Raw genomic sequence first — 22,498 nt, forward strand, 5'->3', positions numbered from 1 at the left:
GAAATATGTGATAGCTTCTATCTAATTTTGTTCAGGAAGGATCTCCTCTTTGAAAATATTTGCAAATACTTCCCTGTAAAGGGACATTTTTAGAAGAGATCTCAGCTTCAAGCTGTGGCTCTGTGGTAGAGTGCTTGCCTTGGATGCATGAGGCTATTTAGGATAGATGGAATTAAGAACGTTTAGACTTGGGGCCAACGTGACGTTCAAGCAGCCCATGTAGCTATTTAGGGAGAGACATACTAGAGAGAGGCTGTTGTGTAACAAATAAACACCAAGATGTAAAACCATAGGTGAGCTGGTTCGGAATCCTTGGAGTCGATTAAGAGTAGCCAAAGATTCAGGCTCTGGTGTAATCCTAGTTATTCAGGAGGCTGAGATCTGAGGATCATGATTCAAAGCCAGACTGGGTAAGAAAATCTGTGAGACTCTTATCTCCAATAAACTACCCCAGAGCCAAAAGTAGAGCCACAGTTCAAGTGGTAGAGTGCTAGCCTTAAAGCAAAGGCTCCCAGGAACAGCACTCAGGCCCAGAGTTCAAGCCCCAGGACCAGCACCAAAAATAAATACATAAATAAATAAATTGCCAAAGGTTATTCTCTGGAGTCTAAGCAAATTGAAGCATCTGGTTTCTCCAACAGGACTTTTATTTAAACATTGATTTGATTTAAAAAAAATACCTCCCATAGACAAATAGTAGGCACTAGAAAATAATGCTTCTAGCTGTAAACTTCTTTCTAGGCCCTTCTTTTCACCCAACCCTCAAAGAGATGTCAGGCATCTTTGTCTCCTGGCCACCATGCTTAGAGGAGACATGGACCACCTCATTTAAACTGGAATAAATTGTTGAAAGAAATACGAAGTGTCTAAGAGTCATCTTCAGCACCAGGAAACCATTTCTCATTGGGATGTGGCACAGCAGTCTCTGAAGAAGAAACATGAACAGCACAGGTAGGCTGTTAAACTGGAAACGAAGGCGGCCGTTGAGAGAGATGCTCTCCCAGGACGCGGATGAGAGATTAACTCAATGAGAGGCAGAGGAAATCGCCTATTACACCTTGTCCAACCCACTCAACCCAAACCACCCCCCAAAAAATATCTGTCAGTGGATTTAAAACAAGAGGAAGCGGCTTATTTTACAAGCAAATAACAACGCCGGGGGTTGAAGATGTGAAGATAAGGTTAATATAGCTCGTGTTTCTAACTATGAGTGGATCAGTGGCAGGAATTAAAAAGAAAAAAATAAAACATCACCAAATAAAAACAAAACAAAGAAAGAAAAGGAAAACACAACTGACAATGACAACTGACTCAAAATGCTCTGTGGTGAATGTCTCAGACCCCTAGTTTTGAAAGGCAAGAGTAGCTCTTCTTATGTCAAAACAGGCATCCATACTTCTTGTTCAAACATGTCATCTATTCCTGAACTGAGCAGAAGAACCATCTTCTAACACTGTAGTCACTCCCATAAATGATTCTTCAAGACAGGCCCAGGTCTGAGATCTGTAGGAGTTCCTTCGCAGGGACTTCCTTTATAAAGTACCTCAAATGGTGTAAGGGTATTCCAGGGCAAGTCACGGTTTTTCCTTTTGCACCAGCAGCCAGAATTGGTGGATTGGCGGATGACTGACCATTAAATCCTCTTCACCATCAAGACTTTTATGTGTTCTTTTTGTGCGCTTTCGTAGAGGGAATCTATTACTTACATTTCAAAGTAAGCTAGATGGACATAGCAGAGGTGCTGCAGAAGAATTAGTTCACCTTCCTGCCAGATTTGGACCTATTTTGCCCCATTAGGCCTATATTGGGTGGCTCTCTTCATATAACTGACAATATATTGGCTCAACTCCAGTGCACAAATCAAAAGTTGAGCTCTGATCTTGGGGACTGCTCCAAAAGATATTTGCTATCTACAGGCAAAACACACACACACACACACACACACATGCACACGCATGCACGCACACACACACACACACACACCCCTAAACAACCTCCTATGTACAAATTCGGGTTTCCTTTTTCACTTGTTTTCATGGGATTACCTCTCAGGGAAGGCCTATAAAAACTTTGATATACTTTTGGACATCCTGGGATCCGTACCAATGCTCATCCTTCTCACACTGAGTCCCCTACACAGCAAATGACAGCAGCCCTCCCCTGGATTTGCTGATAGTTAAACTCACAAACCCCGCACACCCTTCCTCAGTACTGTCATCATCTGCTTAAGCCTAAATTGTGTGCCTGTAGGTGAGAAAGACTGGATCCTATTACCCCCGATTGCTGGCGATAATATTTCTGCACCCATTGTTAATCTTCTTACGTTTCTTCTGCACTTTAGCGATGTTTAGCCTATCTTTTTTTTTTTTCCTGAAAACCAGGACCAAATGTGCCTTAGGTAAAGGAAGATTCAATACAGTGTTGGAGGAGATTATCTAGGAGTAAGCTCTAGGAGGAATATATCAGCCTTGCTCAGCCCCGTCTCTCCATAAATGCACCTTTATAAACGTCCCAAGGGTAAACTGGGTGACTTGAGGTCGTTTCAAACATCTGGGAGAAGGCATGGGGGGGACGGAGGGTGCTGGGGAAACTCTGTGCGAAGACTCCTGGAAGATGTCATGAAAACAAGAGCGTGACACACCCCAAATGACTCCAAACCACTCACTTGTTTATCAAAGCCCACACTACTCATCATCCTCTTCTACTTCAAGGAAGTCGGGTTTGGCAAGGACCCTGAGCTCAGATCCACGTTCCTGCCTCAGGGTGAGCTCCAAACCCCCCCTCCCTAGCTGGTTTTTGGAACTTGGGAAACTAACCATGACTGAACATCCATCCATCTTACCATCCTCCATGAGCGAGGACCAAAAGCGAGCAGAGAGGCGGGGAGCAGAGGAGAGCAGGTTCAAAGGGGCTGGAGAGGAGGGTCCAGGGAGGCGCCTTGTAACCGTGGACAGGCCAGTTGGGCAGGGTAAAGAAATGTTGGAGCTCTAATGGACAGGCTGAGAATTACCATTAGTAGAAATGTGTTAGGCTGGAAGTTTAGCCTAGGAGAAAAGCATAAGGCCTCAGGTTACATCCTCGGCAACGCAATGTTAATAATAATAATCATAGTAATCATAATAACGCTGTATTATATACTTGAAGTTTGCTAAGAGAGTAGGTCTTCGGTATTCTGGTCACAGGAAGAGCATAGTGAGGAAATTTCACCTGCGTGCCTCAACTGTTCAACCCTTATTAATTTCTCAGTAAAACAGGCTGTGGACAGTGGATATTAGTAGAAAACTAAGCCCCTAAAAACAAGAGCCTATGACAGCTACTCGGGATGTGACAGCGCCCCCCACCCTTTCTCTCTCTCCTCTCTCTTTCTCTCTGTAGCTATTTCAGATCAAGCAGCTATTAGTTTTCAAGATCGCCAGCAAATTGATTCCCTTTCCCAAGCCACTTTCTTCCAAGGCTGCAATGTTCTTATATCAATAGAGACTCAGACTTTTTAAGTGCCAAAAGTCCCTTCCTCAGGTAGGTATTGGTAGCTCATGCCCATGACCTTAGCTACTCAAGAGACTGAGTTCTCAGAATCATGACTTGAAGCCAATCCAGGCAGGAAAAGTCCCTGAGCCTTGTAATACTAATTAACCAGGAAAAAGAAAATATGGAAGTAGAGCCATGGTTCAAGTGGTAGAGCATTAGCCTGGAGGAAAAATAAAACAAATAAGCTAAGGGACAATGCCTAGGCTCTGTGTACAAGCCTCATTACTGATACAAAAAGAAATGAAAAACAAAAACAAGTCCTTTCTAAAGTGGCTTTGAAAACTTGGGACGCAGTTGAGTAATGTGGTTCATGATTCTCATTTTCCTTAAAATATTAATTAAGAAAACAAATGAGAGCTTTTCCTGAAGGACTTCTCCGAGAGTTAAAGGACTAGCCCTGAGATGCCAGGCATATGGCTCTTCCCTCCTGATTAACCCACATCTGCCATCAAATTAAGACACACGCTCCTAGTGATGAGCTAGCTCTTACCCATCTATCTTGCTTTTTTTTTGGTGATCTGGCTCTCATTGAAAGGCAGCCATTTCTCCTGCCTGGGACTGATTAAATAGAGACTAAACCTGGTTCTCTGTAAAGATTCTAAAGATTCCCCACTGTGTATGCCTCAGCCCGGCTCCTGCAGATGCCGGCTTCCCAGTTTTTCATCTGAAGATGAGGCATCCTTGTTTGGTGGAGGTGCTATCTTTTAATCATCCCGTGAATCGCTCTGGTGGGAGGGGGCACTGCTCATTTGGTACCCCAGAGCTGCCCTGAGGAAGTTTTCTTCTTATCAAGGGTCCAAAGTTACAACTTCAAGTAGAATCCTGTGACTTTAGGTTAAAAAAAGTCTTCATGGCTCCTATCACACTACAATAATGTCCTTTAATTTACTTATTTTCTGTGTGTGCCAATTCCTGGGGCTTGTACTCGGGACCTGGGTACTTTCCCTTCACTTTTGTTTGTTCAAAGTTGGTATCCTTCCCACTTGAACCACAGCTCCACTTCCAGCTTTTGGGTGGTGAATTGGACATCAGAGTCTCTCATAAACAGGAGACTGAAAGCCTCATTGCTACTAAGAAGCCCTCCAACCATTTATCGAGTAGGAGTCCTTAGCATTTCCTTACTCGGTATAGATATTTGTCATTTATGGTCTCCAACCATCCAAACACCTTTCTCAGTTGGCTATTTGGGGCCTTACTTTGTGGTACGTGAATGAGAGTTTAGGGATGGTAAGTGACAGCCACATTCGCACAGCTGCGGGGGTAGGAGGCACGTCTCTAACATAAACCAGGCCCACGCATCTATCTTTTGACCTGTGTCATACTTCTTGTGCTACCTGGACCAGATCTCAATCTGCTAAGTGGCCATGATGCTTCTTCAGCTTTTATCACCGTGTTCCCATTTTGGTTTGCCACTTCAGATCTTTCGATGTTTTGACTGATAAGCATGACAGTTCCACTTACATCGTGTAGAACTCAAGCCAGACGAGGCCACGCACCCTGCCAAAACCTTAAGCCGGTCCCCCCGTGGTAACAAGATAGCCTAAGACCTGGAGTTCCACTGAGCTGGGTACAAATCCTGGCCCCTGTTGCTTCGTGGGATTCTCTATTCATTGCACTAACTACACCATCATTCTTTTCTTCTCATCAGTTTCCTCTCGGTCCACACGCACGTGTTTACCCCATTCCCAGCATCAGTACAGTCATATGGCTTGAATATGTGTGCGATAAAATTCTTAGTAAATCGGGTAGAAATATCTCAGCATGTAGCACAGTACCAAAGGACAAGACAGATCGTCAGGCTGTCTCAGAATCCCCTGCCATGCTTGATGTTAGTTTTAGGCATCTCACTAGGCCTTTTAAGGAGCTAACCATTTGGAGCATACTGAAGCATGGGGAATCAAAAACAAGCAAATAGAAAATAGGCTGAGGGCATAACTCATGAAAGGTGGGTAGATGAGGAAAGGATGAATATGGATAGACAGACATGGTTAGGTGGAAAGATGATAGATGGACAAACAGATAGATACATACATACATACATACATAAATACATACATAAATATATAGATATATAGATAGGTATAGAGAAACAGATGAACAGATGGATGGATAGACGTAGATAAAGGAAGAGGGAGAGAAAGATAGATGATAGGCAGACAGACAGATAGACATAGACATGCATAGATGGAAAGACAGATGGATACACACAGATACACAGATGGACAGAGATAGATAGAATACAGGGTAGACAGAGATAGCTAGGCAGACAGACAGATAGACAGACAGACAGACTGGCAGGCAGGCAAATTGTGATGTTATTAAGTAGCTTGTAAAGGAATTCAGGCTAGAGCACACTGAAAACGATAAATGATCCTTGTTTGGTGTTCAATAGTCTCAGAACATTTCACTCAAAATCATCATGCAAAACTTTTCATCTTTAAAAGACAGGAATAATGAAATTATAAACAGAGTCCTTTTATAGGCAATTCTACGGTGCAGAATCCGATATAGTTAAGAAGCATCAGAAAGTTTGTCCTGGATTTCCTATCTGCCTCCTGCTGCCTGCTCAGGGCCTAATGGGTCCACTGGATCCAAGGAGGACAGGTCGATCTGCAATGCAGCACTGTGTCCATGAAAAGTTATAGAGTATTTTTTCCTCTCTTATCTAAAACCAAACATACTTGATACTTGGCCAGAATTGCTCAAAGTAGGTTATATCTCCATTTGACTTTGCAGTAAGTACAAAGAGAAAAAGCTTGGAAATTTATAAACAAAAGTTTCTTCTTTGCTTCAGAGTTCAGGGTAAAAAGTGGGGAGAAAAACAGAAAAAGAAAAACTTTCACTGACTCTCAGACGTACCGCAGCTTGAATGTTACAGGGGCATAAAATATGTTTATTGTTACTGGGGCTCAAAATTTCCATCCTCTTCCACCGGAACACTGATCTGCCGTGCACAAAAATAGCAGCAGCAACATCGCCAGAGAGATCCAATAACCTTAACACAAAGTAAATATGAACACAGAAAAGAAACGTAACCTTTCTAAAGTTCTCCGCATGCAAATACCATGAAGAAATCACCCACTACTGAATCTTCCCACACGTCTCCAATATCTGCACCCCTCCCCCACGAGACATCATGGCAAGCTTATTTTGATCTCTCACAGACCTTCTTAAATCCCCACTCGTTCTCTGATAGCTTCTGTATGCAGAGCCATCATCTAGAGGTAGTAAATGTTTTAAGAGCCCAAAGAGTTATAACTACACAATCTCTGTCTCTCTCTCTGTCTCTCTGTCTCTCTGTCTCCCTCTCTCTCACACACATACACACACACACACACAAACTTTTTATAAAACTTTTGGGCCTATTTTTACCTATTGAGATCAAATCATTCTTTTATACTTAAGACATGGTCCAAAGTAATCTATTAAAATAAATGGTGTTGAGCTGGGGATGTAGCTCAGTGGTATAGGCCCAACCCTCAGCACTGAAGACAGACAGACAGACAGACAGACAGATAATGGTAGATCTGTGATAGATGATAGACAGGTGGTAGGTATAGATAGATGATAGATGATAGATAGATAGAGATAGATAGACCGATTGATCAGACAGAGAGACAGACAGACTAGACAGACAGACAGCATTTGTTGAAGCAATGTGCTCAGACTTGAGGGACATACAAACCCCTTCCATGCTAGCCCACCCACTAACATTGCTGTGCACAAGTGTACGGTTTATGTCAGGGCTATTTTGTTTTAGAGATGGACTGAGAAGTTTGGAGCAACTCTAGCTGGAAAGGTGTGGAATGCCAGGTGGGTAGAAGATGATGTGTATTTTTCACACAGTGGAGGATATGAGGGAGGGGTAGAAGAGGAGAGAGGAAGGGAGGGATGGAAGGACATAGAGAGTAAACAATGGGGTGAAACTTAAAGGAAAATATGAACACATATTTTTAGCATTTTTAAAAGCCTACATCTGTGGAAATAATCCATAAGTAAAGAAAAATTGTACATATGTCAAATTCAACTGCCTACATATATTAGTAACACAAAACACACTAGTCTTTCAGGAGGTCCAACTTTCAAGATAGTTTAAATGACCAAAAAAAAAAGGAGTTTGCTTCAGACTTTTCTTTTTGATATTTAAGGGACATGTTAAGGGAAAAGGGAAAAGAAAGCAACTCTTGTCAAAATAACATTTCATCTCTGGGATTCGGTCTGTTCACAAGTGTAACAATGTTTTAAGTAGTTTATTCTTCCCATCTTGATTAAAGACAGTCAAGGCCAGACCACATGTGTGTTAAAAGATGTTTATTTGGCTTTTTGTATTTTATTGTATTTTTTTTCCTGCAGAAACAAATGTGTTTCTGCTATGCAGACATATGGGACGGGAGATTCCATTCTCAGCCCAAAGGTGTCTAACTGACATTGATCCTGAATGTGCTTTCAAATCTTAGCTTCCAAAAGAGAGAAGCAAATAATAAAATCATTCCATCCTCCTCTTTAGAAGATAGTCTGTATTTGTCTCTCCCTAACTTACTGTTGTTCTTTTTTAAAGAAATGGACACTCACTCAAATAAGCTTTGAACAAGGCAAGAACATTGTCATTCCAAAGGAAAATTGCTTCTTTTTCTGATTAATTGTGATGATTCAGAACAGTACCCCTTGGCCATGATATAATGCCAGCAAATTCACAGTAAGCAGGGTGTGTGTGTGTGGGTCTTGAACTCCAGGCCTGGATTTCAAGACCTCCATCCCTAACCATTGTTCTCAAGGCTAGCTTGCCCTCTCACTTTAAGCCTCAGCTCAGTTTCTGGTTTTCCAGTGGTTAATTGGAGATAAGGGTTTCACGAACTTTCCTGCCCGAGCTGGCTTTGGACTGTGACCCTCAGATCTTAGCCTCCGGGGTAGTTAGGATTATAGGCATGAGCCACCAACACCCAGCTTCACAGTGATATCTAAAACCACACATTAACAAAGGCATGCTGTGGAAGCATGCACCAAATTCACATTTGTAACTTCCTTTTCAGGGATAGGAATTTTCCTGCGGTCCTTTCTCCCAGCATAAACCCTCTGGCCTACTATATACAAAGGTATTGTCGATTATGAGGACTACTACAGTTACGTGCAAAGGCCCAAGGGCTGGAGTCCAGGAAACTCTCAACTGGTTGAACCAGATTGCATACCGCTGCACCTTCAGCGAGTTCTAAAGTGACCAAGCACTTAAAATCAAGTCTACTATGAGAAATGGGAGCATCAGGGAAATGCCTTTGGGTAACTAGTACCTGAGAGTTCAGAGAGGGTCATTTGTGTGTTTCAGACCACTCTGACCCATTCCAGTCCCCAAAGACAGAAAGACACACAGAAAGAGGGGCTGGAGCGGGGGGAGGGGCGCAGAGATTAGATGAAGACTCATCCCATACCCACCCAATTGCCTCTCTTTATACCTTGGTCCTGAAGCCCTCTCACCTCTAGTATGAATTAGCTTCTCCCGTCTTCCTGAATATTTTTCTCCAACGTTTATCTTCCGTTTAGATCTGCGGGCAGAGCATTGAGCAAGTTACACTCCAATGACCCTCAATGACTTAACTTGTAGCATGTGATCATTACAAGTTTCTTCCTGGGGCCCTTTATCGATTGATTACTTTTATCCTCTCCTGCCACTTCCTTCATGTAAGCCATAATCAATAGTGCCAGTTGTGTTTGAATTTGAATACATTCTCATAGAACACATGCAAGCTACCTCCTTTGGGGTACTTGGTGTGTGTGTGTGTTTTAGGGTTTTGTGGATATGTTTTCACTTACATAAATGATATCCATAGACTTTGTCCTTCCTTTTTCCACCCAACATAGGTGTTATTTTATCGACACTGCTACCTGACATTGCAGGAATATCCTCCCTACATCTCTTGACCCATCTCCTCAGTGATAAGATACTTTATCATTCCCATCCTCAAACCACCCAGCAGCAACAACCCTCCCCACCCAGCCCCCCTGGTGGGAGCAATTCTCTGGGCTCTGCTGTCCCTGGAATAGCTGGTTCTTGGGGTGGATGGCCTGGTTTTCCTCTGGCTCCTCTGTCTTGACTCTACCATGGCAGACAGGCCACGGTGCTGGCCTGGAGCTCATGTCCTGTACAAGGGTAGAAGAACCAGAGGGCTGGCCTGGAGCTCATGTCCTGTGTACATGGGTAGAAGAACAAGAGGCTCGAAGGAGTTAGGTTACATGCTCCACTCCACATAGCTGGTGGCTGTCGTGGACCTGTGGCTCTGTGTTGTCCACCGGAGATTTACGTAGTGGGTGGGTGACATTAGGCTGTGGTGGACTAATTTAAGGAATAGAACCTTGGTGGGGGGAGGGGTTCATGGAGGCCCCTGGCTGCCCGCTGGCTGCTTGGCTGGCGATGGGATCTCTCCTCTTCCAGCTCCGATCCCCTCTGCCATGGGGCGATAGGGAGTGGGCATTCTCACTGGGGCTAGCGCTGTGCTGCTTACACTTGTCTTTGCTGGGTCAGTCCTCAGCCTGGGTATTTCACTAGAGTAGCAGAAAACATGAATGTACTAGTTAAGTGGGGGAAGGCGAGGGGGGCGGGGGAGAGCTGGAATCCAGGCCCAGTGTCCCTGACTCTGACTTTCAGCCTTGTCCTGTTATGTCCCTCCCCCCCTGCCCCGCGGTTCCATGGACTGGGGCAGGGCCAGGAATCCTGCTGGCAAGGACACCAGGAAACACTGTCTTCCCTCCACCCGACAGCCATTCCTAGGGTGCCATCCTGAAAGCAGCGCAGAAAGGATCCCGCCACACAGCCCTGGAATAATCAAGAGGAGAGAGCAGAGCCCCATTGGCTGGGGGCCAGACAAGCTTAGCCCCCACCCCCTCCCGCCTTGCACCCTGCAGCCAACAGATTAACAGCTGCCATCTGGCCACCAGAGGTTCCCCCTCAGGAGAGGCCAACCCCACACCCCCCATGAACCACTGGTGCGTCCAAGACCAGTCAGACCCAATGAAACTTTGATGGCTCCATTAGGAAAGATGAAAACGCCAGATATGCCAAATGCAGATTAAATGGCATCTTGGTAACGTGATTATCTCTGAATTACTAGCTGCCTAGCGAGACGGCCAAGTGACTAATCCTGGGGAAGGCTGGGTGTTTTGGATGGAAGATTCACAACTTCCGACCTGCAGGGCATCTTTAGCTGAATCAGAAGTGTTTGACTACTCTGCTTTTTCAGCTCCAGCTTGGGAGGAACAAAAAAAAAAACAAAAAACAAAAAACACCTCTGTCCAGGAAGTCACTCTTGTTCAGAGATAATTTGATTTCATGAAGTTCTGAGGGTCCAGAAAGATCAGTAACAAATGGGGAGGGGGGGGAGAGGAAAGATAGATAGAGAAATAAATACAAGACTGGCAAGTGTGTGTGTGTGTGTGTGTGTGTGTGTGTTCTGTAGGATTCTTGATTTTTTTTTAAAAAAATCATCCAAAAGGAATGGAGAAGAGAAATAAAAATCAAGAAGTCCCGGGTATTTGCTCCTGCTTTTGTTGTGCCTGTCCTTGGCACATTCTTGTTTAACAAGGTCTTCTCTGCTTGTGCCTCTGTAAATGCTCCTCATCTCTGTAAGTAACGCTATTTCCACTTTTTCTTTTTCTTTTTGTTCTTGTCAGAGACAGGACTTGAACTCAGTATCTGAAGCTTGCTTTGACTCATTGGTCACTGCTCTACAACCTGAGCCATGCTCCAAGCCCAAAAGGATTGGTTGTTTTTTTGGTTTTTGGATTTGGGGTTTTTTTTTTTAGGTACAAAATCAAGACTCGAACTTGGTACCTGATGCATTTGCTCATTGGCTAGTGTCCTACTGATGCATTCGCTCATTTGGCTAATACTTACTGACATGTTTGCTCATTGGCTAGTGCTCTACCAACTGAGCCACACCTCCTTCTCTGAGAATGGACGTCTAATAGCTGCTCACCCTCTAGACTTAACTGTGCACTTACAGAAGTATCATGAGTTGACTTCACAGTTTGAGGGAGCTACAGACATCAATTCCCCAAAACAAATGGGAAGCCAACTCCTAAAGAAGAGAGAATAAGATTTTTGTCTTCTTTAAGGCAGAAGATTGAGTCCTGCCAAGAAAGGATGGTGTCGAAGAAATGAGATTGTTAGTCTGCATCTACAAATATTCTGAGGAGGAAATCTCATATGATTTAGCTAGAAATGTATACGAATATCTTGGGGAGGGGGTTGCAGTACTCAGGTCCGAAGTCAGGGCCTCATGTATGCTTGAATTACTTACTCTGCTGTCACTCTACCACTTGAACCACACCCCCTGGCCCAGCTTTCTGCTAGTTATTTTGGAGATGGGGTCTCAAGGACTTTTCTGACAGGGTGGGCTTTGAATCTCCATCCTCTGGGTCTCAACCTCCAGAGAAGCTAGTCCTGCAGCTATGAGCCACCAGCTTCGGGCTTGTAAGACAATCATGATCTTTGGCAACTATGAAGTGGGTGATGAAATCTGCAGCACTCCACGTAACACCACCCCTTAGTACCTAGAAATCTTTTTTTTTTTTTTTTTGGCAATTTGACTGTAAGTGGCCAAAGGGAGGGATTGATGACGTGGTATGTGGTCCAGGCAGTGTATGACACAAAATGAATGCCACAGGAGAGAGCACAGACTTCCTCTTTCCTCCAGAAGTCATTTCCGCCCCATGCATCAGATTAAACAAGATGGATTCTGAGCTTCCTGGTGGGTGCAAGGTATCTGTTTCAATCAGATGCATAATTGTGATGGAGCGCTTGTTTACTTTTCATAACCCTCTCACTAGCAACTTTAATTTTCAGTTAAGGCCTTTCCAATCCATTTCTGGGAAAGCAAATGAGATCGCATTCCCCATTTTCCTGGTAAGCAGGGTCTTTATCACACCGCAGATTCACAGAGTAATCAGCTAAATTCCATTGTCATTCTGAATCCCTTCTTTCTTTTTGTAATGCTTCCACAAACTCAAGCAAGTCTTCTGCCTTCTCAATAGAGAAACAACCATAAACAGCGCATAATTGCAAAGGGCTTTAAAAAGCCATATGGAAGGATGAATAATCTTCCTTTTTGTTTCCATATTCCCTAAATATTCTAAGGCTTTGTGTTTTGCAATACCTTTTTTTTTACCCAGCATTGGTCAAAATTGTCACTGGCCATTTGCCAATTTGAAATGTCCTACAAAATGAATTGCTTCTTTTGTAAATAAGAAGACTCAGTAACTTTGGGAAATACCGCCTCGAACAATACTCCACCGGAACTCTAGCTGGCTGGGAGCACTTTGTGAGGGAGGGAGGGAGGAGGGGAGTGCTTGCCTGCTCAGCATGTATAAATCCTGACCCAGGGAATACCGTGTGCTGAACTTCTAGTGGCTGTACTTTGGAGTATCACACATATTCTCTGAGGAATGAATCACCTATTCCCTGTGTCATGATAGCCTTTCAGATTGGGTTAAATTTTCAAATAACACTAGCACCAAGTGGAAATTGGGGCACATTGTTAATCACTGATCTTGTGGCTAAGTTTTAATGAGGACAGTACAATGTGAAGGTAAAAGAGTTCACCCAATTTTATGGCCTTCCTATGTTTACTTTTTGTTTATTTTTTTTTTTTTTACTTTATGAAGTTCATCAGTATCTCTTACCATTTAAATGCCAAACTTTTCTACTACGGCTCTGACATGGTGACTTCTGACTTGTAGGTGTTGTCTTCTCTCTATCTCGATGTGTTTCAAAGAAGAAATCTCACGAGATAGAGCATCTAGGACAAATGTTTGAATTGTAAGATCATTCTCAAATGAAAGTGGCTGTCAAAATTAATCCAATTGTTTATGGCAGGACAAGTATTCTAGGACAGGTTATCACATAAATAATAATGTCTACTACTCCTAAGGACTTAGAAGTGATAGAGAAAGGCTATACAGAGTGGAACATGCCTGGAATCCCAGCTTCTTGGAAGGTAGAGTTAAGATGATTGAGGTCCAAGGCTGGGCATTGTAAAAGTGTGAGACCCTGTCTAAAACTTAAACTAAGACAAAAAGACTGGAGTGGGATCCAAGTGGTAGAGCATTTTATGTAGCAAATGGGAGGTCTTGAGCTCAATCCTTAAATGACATTAGAAATATACTAAAAATAAAATCTCAAAAGGCAAATGTTTATAGACTCTATTTTGTCCATTGAAATGAATTATGTATACATATACATGAGTACATGTAGCAAGCCACTATGCCTATTAAGATAACTTCCCTTATAAAACTTTTCTAATGCATGATTCTTCTTGTATGTCTTAATATTCAGACTTAGAAGGATATAGTTTTTTAAAGCTTTGTTAAAAAGATGGAATACTTGAGGAAGAAGTAAATTGATCATTTTCGCTTAAAATACTATCACGACACTTTCAGTCTGTGAAGTGTTTTCTGTTTTCATCACTAAACATCAGCTAACATTATATTTTATTTATTTATATATATGTATACACACACACACACACACACACACACACACACACACACACACACACATACCTGGGCAGGAAATCACCATCATTTGTGAACAAGAAGCATCTAATCTCTCTGCATCATGGGGGAAAATGCAATCAGTCATACCAATACTTAGACAAAAAGACATGCAAAGACTCAGCTATTTCAGATTTCTCCATTAAAAATCAACTCGTGCATAATCTGTAATGAAGGGAACGGAAGGAATCAATGAATGAGATCAAAAACATCAAGCCTGTTGATTTTACATCTCTTTCCCACACACTTTTTTTTAAATCATCCAAGAATAATTAATTTTAATGTCTATCTGAATTGAGAAGAAAAACATCTTGGCTCTCTTGAGATATGTTGAAAAGAATAAGAGCTACTCAAAAGCATGACATGAAATCATACAAAGACTCCATGACACTCTTGGCCCATGATAGGTAACTGCTATCAGAGAAGGACTTTAGTTTCATTGTTATTTGTTTGGTTTAGGTTTTGGTGGTGATGGTTGTGGGGCTTGAACTCAGGGCCTGGGCACTGTCCCTGAGCTCTTTCACTCCGGGCTAGCACTTCACCATTTTAAGCCACAGCTCCATTTCCATTTGAGTGGTTCATTGGAGATAATTGTTTAAAAGGACTTTCTTGCTTGGGCTGGCTTGGAACCACGATCCTCAGATCTCAGCCTCCTGAGTAGCTAGGATGACAGGTATGAGTCACAGGTGCCTCTGGGTAAGACTCTGGTTTTTTTGTTTTGTTTGTTTGTTTTAATCTTATATCTCATGTGCTTTCCCTATAAGCCAAGGTTCATTTTGGGAAAGACTTCATTTTTACCAGACCAAAGTCCAATATCACAAAAATCTTAAAGAAACAAAACATCAGATCCAGGTAGATTGGCTCATGCTTGAATCCTAGCAACTCAGAGGCAGAGATCAGGGAGACTGTGGTTCAAGACCAGCCTGGTCAAAAAAAAGTTCACAAGCCCCCACTTCAGCCAATGAAGAAAGGCTGAGTATCCTTCCGTGTTCCTGTCCCTCATGCTACTTGGAAAGTGCCAATAGGAAGTCATAGTTCCTGGCTGGGATAGGCAAAAAGCAAGACTCTTTGAAAAATATCAAAAGCAGAAAAGATCTAGAAGTGAGAGTCAAGTGATTGAACACCTGCCTAGCCAATGAGAGCCCTGGGTTCAAATCCCCAGTATCACAAAGAAATATAAAGGGGGGAGGGAAAAAGTGGAGATTCTAGTATCAGTAGAAATGTACTTAAAGCAACAGCTTCTAATGTCACTATAAATGTAGTACCTTAAAGAACATCAAAATAACCAACATCTACGCTTTACTACTGCCCAAATACTGTGGGTTTGTGTGTGTATGTGTGCCTGTGTGTTCACATAAGTGTTTACAAATAAAGTTGGCCACATCATTCATCCGTTAAAGGCAGCCGTGTGTTTGTCTCCTGAACGTGGCACAAGCCCACAGTTCTGTGAGCAACTACATCTGATTAAAATCTGTCAGGTTTATCTTTTCAGCAGGGGAGAAGAAATATGCATTTCCCCAGAAAGGAAATCAATGTGTCCTCATGATAGATGCCGAGTGAAAAGCTGGGTACTGTCACTTTAAGTGATGAAACAGAGGGGTTGGGCAGCTCTGGCCATTGGTTGTTGGCATCATTTCTTTGAGGCAAAGCCCCTGCTTAAATCTTATAATCCTTGTTTATAGGATAGACTTACAGTCACTGACCTAATAGTTATTACCCCAACGTGTTCAGTAACAGTGCCTTGTGCCTCAGGTACCTGGGATTTGCTTTATCTACATTTCCTTAGCAGCATCTTTTTAGCCAGAGCTCTGTTCTTCTGGGGTCTGCAAAAGATCACTCCTTTCCACATCCAAAGACAGTGTGTTTTTAAGGGCCCAGAACTGCACCAACGGATTCTCCTTTCTCCAGGCAAACAGAAGGAGAAATCCTTGAAATCAAGTCTCATATGGCAGGGGGATTCCAGGAAGATGAGGCTCCTTGGTTTTAACAACAATAAAAAAAAAAAAAGGTTCCAATCTCTTCTTAGAGAATTCCCAGAATTCCAAGGGACTCCAGACAGAGCTGAGCTCCCTTGGAAAAGAAAACCTAGTTGACCCTGGCCTTGGGAATCCTGACAGCAACCACCGCTCACAGCCTGTAGGCTCACTGCCAGTTAAGATCAGGTGAGTGAGGACATCTTGGCCACAAAAGTATTTGTGTCTCCGTGGTTTCAACTTACATTCTAAGGAGTTTTCAAAGATTGGCACAAGGTCTCTGAACTCACTCAGCAGTCAAAATCGCTATCGTCTCTTGTCTCGTGAAGGCCACCTGTCAGTACTGGAAGTGGTTTATTTGCCATCAGTTTCAATAGCCATGTTCTACGCAGAGACCTATGTAATGTCACTGAAAGTAATGTGTTGAGGTCTGTTCCTTAATGCGTGTTTCTCTCAATTTTATCAATGAGAGAGAATATATGTGTTCTATATATTAACCCAGACCTGAGGATTACCATCTGAGGCTGGCCTGGACAAAAAGACAAGAACTTATCTGAGAAAGAGCTGAAGCAAAATAGGATGGGAGTGGAGATGGCTCAAGTGGTAGAGCACCTGCCTAGCGGCCACAAGGCCTTGAGTTCAACCCCCAATGCTGCCAAAAGAAAAGGAAGGAGAAAGGAAAGAAGAAAGATAGGGAAGGAGGGAAAAGAGAGAAAGGAGGGAAGGAGGGAAGAAATGGCTCTATTTGGAATTGAAAAAAAAATCTTCCTGGCCTAAGAAGCTTAAATTAGGCACCTATCCCTTTAAGGATACAAATCAAACACAGATGGCCTATTATGTTTATGACCTCATTGTCAATTACTCTAGATGGAGCATGCATTAATTATTGAAATATTTCCATAGTATACAAGTTTTCAGTGGTTACATTGCTACAGATAATTTCAACTTTCTGAATAGGAGCTGGTGTAAACAATGTTATTTATGAGAATTAATCTCTTGAATGTAGTAAAAGACTCCAAATACAGTAGTAGATTTTTGTTTTCCACTGAATGAAGCCAAAACTACAAATCCTGGCCTCTCTGCTTAGAAATCAGAGTTATGCTCACATTTCATACAATACTTACATTCTGCCAAAATCGATTTCAGCTGTAGTAAATTTTGATTACTTGAGGGTTTTATTATTATTATTATTTGTGTTGAGAAGATAAAAGTAATTTTAAGAATAGTCTTCTTCTATTCAATGTATAGATTGAATCAAATATCTTGTTTTTAAACATTTTTTTTTTTTTTGTCGGTCGTGGGGCTTGAACTCTGGGCCTGGGCGCTGTCCCTCAGCTCTTCAGCTCAAGGCTTCAGCTCTACCACTTGAGCTACAGCGCCACTTCCAGTTTTCTGGTGGTTTATTGGAGATAGGAGTCTCACGGTCTCTCCAGCCCGGGCTGGCTTTGAACCGCGATCCTCAGATCTCAGCCTCCTGAGTAGCTAGGATTACAGGCGTGATCCACCAGTGCCCAGCTTTTTAAAACATTTTTTAAAGAACACAACTACCTTGGTTGATGCTTCAAATTGTTGCAGTACTTCAGTTCAAGGCAATAAACATTTTAGATGATATGGATAGTCGGCACATTAGACTTCTAATGGTGCCACGGGTTTGGTTTGGTTTGTTTTGGATTGGTTTGGGGGTTTGGGGGTGTGTGTCTTTTTTCTGGAATTGCAAATAAAAGACTGGGGGTGTTAAGTAAGAGTGGTCCAGCCAGGCACTGGTGGCCCATACCTATAATTCTAGATACTCAAGAGGCTGAGATCTGAGGATTGCAATTTGAAGCCAGCCAGGACTCTGTGAGACTCTCATCTCCAGCTAACCACCAGAAAACCGGAAGTGGAGTGTGGCTCAGAGTGGTAGAGTGCTAGCCTTGATCAAAAAAAGCTCAGGGACAGCATCCAGGCCCTGAGTTCAAGACCCAAGAATTGGGGGAAGGGCGAGTAGAGTAAAGCAGTGTGTTCAAAGAAGGCAGGCAGAGAAAACATCGAAGATGCCTTAAAGAAAGATCTATGACTAAGTGCCAGTGACTCAGGCCTATAATCCCAGCTACATAGGAGGCTGAGATCTAAGGAGTGCAATTGCAAGCCAGCCTGGACAGGAAAATCTGTGAGACGTAACCACCAAAAATCCAGAAGCGGATATGTCGCTCAAGTGGTAGAGGGAAGGGCTCAGACCCCGAGGTCAAGCCCCAGGACTGGCATCAAACAGAAAAAAAGAAAGGAAAGAAAAAAAATGTTTAGATGTTTTCAGTCTGGTGAGCACATCCTGTGAGCCTAGAACAGTGATTAAGTTGCCTGATCCCATTTTCCCTTCATTGAAATGGGTATGCTTCTTCTTGAGGAGTTGTAGGCAAAGTTATTAACAGAGAAGAAGAGAGGATCAGCTAACTTGTAAGTTTAAGGAGAGCAGAAATAGGGTCTCAGAAATGATGACAGGATTGTCATTGTAATTTCAGTATAACTATCAAGATATTAAGTATGCATACTTAGGACCCAGCAATTTCACTGTAAGTACTAACGATAAAGGAATCCAAGATATAAGTACTGTTTATGTTATGCATATCATAAATATATGAGTGATGTAGAATGTATACAAAGGTATTCACAAAGGTGCTATCTATAACACCTTTGTGAACCATAGTGCACATTAGATCAAACTCAATACGTTCTAATGTAAACATACTATGGAATATACTTGAACCAGTTAGAAAGAATGACTTATACATGTTCCTACCAACACATTTCCATAATGATCATGAGCAGAGATATCAAGTGCACAATGACACATACATGATGTCACTTGTTTATGAGATTCATCTGAACCAAAAAAAAAAAAAGATTAGCAAATTGCTCAGTATTTGTGATATAGATGGAAATGGAGAAATCAAATGGAATTAGAACAAGTCTTTTTTCTGGGGCTTGAACTCAGGACCTTGGCTCTGTCCTTGAACTTCTCTACACTCGAGGTTAGTACTTTACCACTTGAGCCACAGTACCACTTCCAGCTTTCTCTGAGTAGTTTCTTAACGATAAAACTCTCACGGACTTCACAGAGTTTCCTACCCAGGCTGGCTTCAAACCATGATCCTCAGATCTTAGCCTCCTGAGTAGCTAGGATTATCAGCGTGAGCCACTGGTGCCTGGCTTAGAAGTAGTCTATTAGGACTGATCTATTTAGGAAGGAAATGAACTTAGGGCAAAAAAAGAGAATTTTTAATTCTTTCAGCCTAGAGAAGTTTTTTTACCACTGTAGATTCTACTGAATATATGTTCCCTATAAAAATGATTACTTAGGGCTGGGAAGGTGGCTCAGTGGCAGAGTGCTTGCCTTGAATGCATGAGGTCCTGGGTTCGATTCCTCAGCACCACATAAGCAGAAAAAGCTGGAAGTAGCGCTGTGGCTCAAGTGGTAGAGCGCTAGCCTTGAGCTGAAGAGCTGAGGGACAGTGCCTAGGTCCAGAGTTCAGGTCCCACGTCCAGCAAAAAAAAATAAAATGATTACTTAATTTAAACAAAATAAGTTATTGAGGAATTGGTTAATGGTTGAAGATAGACAGATGATAGATAGATAGATAGATAGATAGATAGATAGATAGATAGATAGATAGACAGACAGACACAGACACAGACCAGACCAATGGATGGCATATAGACAGAGAGACAGACAGACAGACAGATAGGCAGGCAGGCTGAACTATCTGACCCAGCTCCCATCACTGCTTCTAGTTTTATGCAGGATTACTAATGCAGCATAAATCGATATAATAATGGACTCTCCACAACTCAAAATACTTTGGGAAAATAAAAACTGAATGGCATGCCACTGAATTACAAGTACAGGAGAATCCTCCCAACTGTCATACTTCAAAGGGCCAGTGTGAGTCAGAAGCAGGAGTAAAGGAGGTGCAGGAAAATAAACCGACTTGAAATCAGAACTAGCTACTAGAGATTGGAATACTTTTGAGGTTCAGAAATCAGTGGAAGCAAATTACTTTTGAAATGAGTGTCTACCGTACCTGTATAACGGTGCCGATTCCAGAGGACAAATAGAACTAATGCAATTTTAATATAGCTTATCAGATAATGACTATCATAAAACCATCATTTGCTCCCTCTGGGCTTTGCTCCTTGGTTAACAGGCACCTGGAGCTCACATCTAGTTACTCAGGAGACCGAGATAGGAAGATTGGGATTCGAAACCAACTTGAGCAGGAAGGTCTGTACAATTCTTACCTATAATTAACCAGCCAAAAGCTGAGTGGAGGTGTAACTTGAGAAATAGAACACTAGTTTTGAGTAAAAAATGAGACAGTGCTCAGGCTCTGAGTTCAAACCCCACATACAAAAAAAAAAAAGTTAAAAAAAAAAAAGAAAGAGAAAGCTGGGTGCTGGTGGCTCATGCCTGTCATCCTAGCTACTCAGGAGGCTGAGATCTGAGGATAGAGGCTCAAAGCCAGCCTGGGCCAGAAAGGCCCTGAGATTCTTATTCCCAATTAACCAGTCAGAAAACCGGAAGTGGCCCTGTGGCTCAAGTGGTAGAGCACTTGCCTTGAGCTGAAGAGCTGAAGGACAATGCCCAGGCCCAGAGTTCAAGTTCCACAACTGACCAAAATAAGAAGGAGGAGGAAGAGGAGGATGGAAGAGAAGAACTGGATGATGTTTGGGGTCATGCATCTATAAGAGAGATTCCAGCATGTAAGAACAAAGAGAATATTAGCTCACCATATTAGCAACAGCTAGAATAATCCTTTAGACAATTTAAAAGAAACTGGGAACATAAACCCTAAAAGATAGCATAAAAATTCTTGAAAAATGCTACAACAGTTACACTGCACTTCGGTGCAAGTCAGTTATTAATTTGACTCTTTCATGTAAAAGTTCTACATTTTAATTTTTAAAAAAAACTCACACCATGTTGTCCAGAATTTGAAAGGAATTGCTACTGACACTGGTTTATCAAAGTATTTCTGGGAGCCCAAAGTGAAACACCATCAGCCTTGCACCAAACCTCGCAGGAGTCGCTCTGGGAAAAGGGTGTTTAATGAATAACTTTACAGTAAAAGGCTCTGGAAACTTCCTCTAAACATTAGACCCGGGCTCTCTTTCTGAAATACATTAACAGTCTCCAGAAGGCTCGTAGACGCTCGCTGACCCTGTCGGGCAGACTTCAGAAGTCGCTGACATTTCCATTCTGTCACAGGGAAAGGTTTCTTCTGAGCCTTCACCCCTCCCTCGCTCCCCCCGGGTGCCCTCCCCCCCCTCCACCAGGGGCTCCGTTTTGGAGATGGCGTTGACTGGAATTCTGCTGGAAAGATTGATAAAGCTAAGCAATCGGAGTTATTTCCTATGCATGAAATTGATTAAATGCTTCACTAAATGGCTTATAAATTTGTTTCTCATATTTCTGTCACCCACTGAAAAGATTACAGAAACGCGGCCTATAACCATGTTGTGTACAATACCAAATTACAAAAGGTTGTAAAAACTAATGTTTTGTTTAAAAGTTTTGAGCAGGACCATATGCCTGCAGTGACCTTGAGTAAGCTATTTTAATTCAAAACATTTCAAAGAATATAAAAAAAAAGAGCAGAAATATGCAACTACATAACAAACCAGACGGAGAGGTTGGGTGGGTGGACCTCAGTTCTGCTGTGAGCTGGACCTCTGTGCTTTTCTACCAGGGTGCAACAAAAACCTCTCTTAAAATCAATCGCCTTGTGCCTGGAAAATCAGGAGGCACATGTGGTGTCAATAGAGGAGATATTTACAAAGAAGATGAAACAAAGCCTTTGAGACCTCCCAACGTTGAGTCTGTTCTATTATTTTTAGTTCAGAAGGATCCATTCTAACCAGTTCTGAGCCTTGTAGGGACATGTGAGGGCTATGTCAGAAAGACAGAGAGACAGAGAGGACAGAGACAGACCAAGAGGGGAAGAAAAGATGGCAAGTATTAGCAGGGGTGGGTAAGGTTGTTTAATTTGATTTTGAGGTTTGGGGTTGGGTTTGAGTCTTTCCACATCTTTCAAACGTTGGTGTGTCCGTTCATTTAGTCTTCCGTGTGAGAATTTCTTTGCACTGTTGTGTGACAAGGGGAGGTTGGAGCTGAGGGGCAGAGAAGAGATTTATAAGGGAGCAATGGGACCTGGGGCTGTTACTTGGGAAATTAACTTCTTTTTTTTTTTCTAGCAGGGCTTTCGAGAAAAGTGCCTTCGTTTCTACAGGAAAAATGATATTCTTTCAGGACGTTTATAAGTTGTCATGTCCTCCGCAGGAATTACCATTTGGTATCAATGCACAGTTCTGGAAGGGGCTTCAAGAGTAGAAATTTTATGACCCACGATAGGCTTAAAATTTCTACTAGCTTGATCTCTGGTCCTGCCGAAGGCTGATCTGTTTCACCTTCGCCTTCAGACTCT

At 42.5% G+C, this 22,498-nt stretch overlaps 1 long non-coding RNA gene across 1 annotated transcript; it reads right to left on the reverse strand.

Annotated features, from left to right (window-relative positions):
• Positions 1-6,400: 6,400 nt before the first annotated feature.
• LOC105982426 lies at positions 6,401-21,067 on the reverse strand. The gene is made up of 4 exons (XR_001174882.1): positions 20,992-21,067; positions 13,198-13,313; positions 8,998-9,065; positions 6,401-6,523 (listed from the first exon to the last, which is right to left on the reverse strand). It is a non-coding gene; the product is annotated as an uncharacterized LOC105982426 (long non-coding RNA).
• Between the last annotated feature and the right edge of the window lie 1,431 nt (positions 21,068-22,498).

This window comes from Dipodomys ordii, unplaced genomic scaffold (assembly GCF_000151885.1).
Source record: "Dipodomys ordii isolate 6190 unplaced genomic scaffold, Dord_2.0 Scaffold15, whole genome shotgun sequence".
NCBI lineage: Eukaryota > Metazoa > Chordata > Mammalia > Rodentia > Heteromyidae > Dipodomys > Dipodomys ordii.